Genomic DNA, 3651 nt, shown 5'->3' on the forward strand with positions numbered 1-3651 from the left:
GTTTCAAAATGCTTTTTAGCTGTGATTGTGAATGAGTTGGGCAATTATGTTTCTTTAAAGCTTTGTTAGTTCTGTTGGTTGTAAATTCATATGTGTCCATCACTTATCGGGCGGCAGGGTAGCCTAGTGGTTAGAGTGTTGGACTAGTAACCGAAAGGTTGCAAGTTCGAATCCCCGAGCTGACAAGGTACAAATTTGTCGTTCTGCCCCTGAACAGGCAGTTAACCCACAGTTCCTAGGCCGTCATTGAAAATAAGAATTTGTTCTTAACTGACTTGCCTAGTAAAATAAAAGTAAAATAAAATCGGTCAAAGATATAAAAAGCCATTCAGGCATACCACGCCAGGAAGAAGGTTGAACTTCATATTGTATTTAAAAAAAAAAATAAATCCTTGGATCCATGTGTCTTCCTCTTCTTACTCTCTCCTCTGACAAGGAGTTGACTGGACAGTCAAGGAAAGACTATTGAGAAAGCGTCCCAGGCCTCATAGTTCCCCTCAGACACATAAATGTCGAGGGGATAGTAACTGTCCTCTGGGCCCTCAGATCACTGTCAGGAATCACAACACCGGCCCCTGGAACACTGTCAGAACACTAGGAAGTGTGACTAAACATGTCACAATTCCTTCAGAATGTAAGCCTAAGGCAGGTCCTATGAGTGAAAGTAATCAGGAAGTTACGTGATGTATTCGTGAAGTTAGTTGGAGATGGGGTTGTGGTTGGGCTAATCTGTGAGCTACGGCTTCAAACATTGTGTGTTCAATCCCCAGCGCTTGGCACTTCTATTTTAAACCTAACCCAAAACCCTAACCCTTAATTTTAATCCGCAAGATTCGTTTCGGTATCACGTTTGTGCATTTTGAATGACGGCTAACAGACGGCAAAAACAATCTGTAATCAAAACGGCAGCTCACTCTGTCGTCAAAACGCCAGCTCACTCTGTCGTCAAAACGGCAGCTCACTCTGTCGTCAAAACGGCAGCTCACTCTGTCGTCAAAACGGCAGCTCACTCTGTCGTCAAAACGGCAGCTCACTCTGTCGTCAAAACGGCAGCTCACTCTGTAGTCAAAACGGCAGCTCACTCTGTAGTCAAAATGGCAGCTCACTCTGTCGTCAAAACGGCAGCTCACTCTGTCGTCAAAACGGCAGCTCACTCTGTCGTCAAAACGGCAGCTCACTCTGTCGTCAAAACGGCAGCTCTCTGTCGTCAAAACGGCAGCTCACTCTGTCGTCAAAACGGCAGCTCACTCTGTCGTCAAAACGGCAGCTCACTCTGTAATCAAAACGGCAGCTCACTCTGTAATCAAAACGGCAGCTCACTCTGTAATCAAAACGGCAGCTCACTCTGTAATCAAAACGGCAGCTCACTCTGTAATCAAAACGGCAGCTCACTCTGTATTCAAAACGGCAGCTCACTCTGTCATCAAAACGGCAGCTCACTCTGTCATCAAAACGGCAGCTCACTCTGTCATCAAAACGGCAGCTCACTCTGTCATCAAAACGGCAGCTCACTCTGTCATCAAAACGGCAGCTCACTCTGTCATCAAAACGGCAGCTCACTCTGTCATCAAAACGGCAGCTCACTCTGTCATCAAAACGGCAGCTCACTCTGTCATCAAAACGGCAGCTCACTCTGTCATCAAAACGGTAGCTCACTCTGTCATCAAAACGGTAGCTCACTCTGTGATCTCTGTTGCCTCCAAATACAGCTACCCTCTACGTCTGCGTTGAAAAGAAACATCCCAGGATACTGTTATGGTGTTATGTGCGTTGAAAAGAAAACCTTGTTGAAGGACCTCTGACTCAAACAGTGGTTTGTTTACTCAAAGAAAATTGTAGAGCCTACACACGATTAAGTGGTTTGGATCAGACATCATGTACAACTACAGTTGATTATTGATGTTTCATGTTACCATGTCTGTTCAGTGGAAAATTATGAGTAAAAATGAAGGAGGACATCACTTCTCGAAAACCTTTTTTGGCCTTGATTTTTTTCTTTTTTTTAAGTCTAAAAGTGTTTGGTTTTTACATTTACCCAGAAAAATACTACCAGAGTAAAAAAAAGTGTAAAAGTATTTGTTTTTTACATTTACTTATAAATTATACATGTAATTGCAAAAAGTATGAACAATATCAGCATTCACAAAAAACAGAAATCAAGATGAAATGAATCACTAACCTTGAATTATCTTCATCAGATGACACTCATAGGACTTCATGTTACACAATACATGCATGTTTTGTTTGATAAAGTTCATATTTATATCAAAAATATCTGCGTTTACATTGGCGCGTTAGATTCACTAGTTCCAAAAATATCAAATGATTTTGCATAGCCACATCATTCAACAGAAATACTCATCATAAATGTAGATGATACAGTTATACACATGGAATTATAGATATATCTATCCTTAATGCAACCGCTGTGTCAGGTTTCAAAAAAACTTTACGGAAAAAGAAATGCACGCAATAATCTGAGACGTTGCTCAGAAGTAAAAACAACACAGCCGCAAAGATGGCGTCAATATAAACAAGAAATTACATGATAAATATTCCCTTACCTTTGATGATCTACATCAGGAAGCACTCCAGGAATCCCAGGTCCACAATAAATGTTGTTTTTTTCAATGTCCAAATACCTTCATGTCCTTTATGTCCAAATACCTTCTAATTCTGGTCAGCGTTATATCGGACAAAAAGTGATATTACCGGTCAAAGAAACATTTCAAACTAAGTACAGAATCAATCATTAGGATGTTTTTAACATATAGCTTCAATAAAGTTCCAACCGGAGTATTCCTTCTTGGCTTCGTGAGCAATGGAACGCAAGTGACTATCATGAGGAAAAAGTGGGATCACAAAATGGCTGCTTGATGGACAGCTGATATATTCTGCTCTCATTCACTCCCACAACAACATAGAAGCCTCATTATAATTTCTATTGATGGTTGACATCTAGTGGAACCCCTAGGCAGTGCAACATCATTCATATCTCAAGTGGATTTCATTGGGGACTCTGACTTCCTGTTTTGAATTCAACTCAAGATTTTGCATGCCAATATGAGTTCTGTTATACTCACAGACATCATTCAAACAGTTTTAGAAACTTCAGAGTGTTTTCTATCCAATACTAATAATATGCAAATATTAGCAACTATGACTGAGGAGCAGGCCGTTTGATATGGACACCTTTCATCCAAGCTACTCAATACTGCCCCTGCAGCCATAAGAAGTTAAGGGCAGGTAACCAAGGAGGCGATGGAGTCCAGGTGAGTGTCATAATGCGCTAAAGCGTAACGATGGTGACAGGTGTGCACCATAACGAGCAGCCTGCCGACCTAGAGGCCGGAGAGGGATCACACGTGACAGTACCCCCTCCCCGACGCTTGGCTCTAGCCGCAGGATGCCGACCAAGATGACGATCCCGGGATCAGGAGCGGACTAGTCACCTCTGCTAAGGCGCGGGGTGAGGGTGGCCAGCAGAGATAGATGGGATGGGCTGAGGGTGGCCAGCAGAGATAGATGGGATGGGCTGAGGGTGGCCAGCAGAGATAGATGGGATGGGCTGAGGGTGGCCAGCAGAGATAGATGGGATGGGCTGAGGGTGGCCAGCAGAGATAGATGGGATGGGCTGAGGGTGGCCAGCAG

This window comes from Oncorhynchus mykiss, chromosome 17, assembly GCF_057628025.1.
Source record: "Oncorhynchus mykiss isolate SJ-2025 chromosome 17, ASM5762802v1, whole genome shotgun sequence".
NCBI classification, from domain to species: domain Eukaryota; kingdom Metazoa; phylum Chordata; class Actinopteri; order Salmoniformes; family Salmonidae; genus Oncorhynchus; species Oncorhynchus mykiss.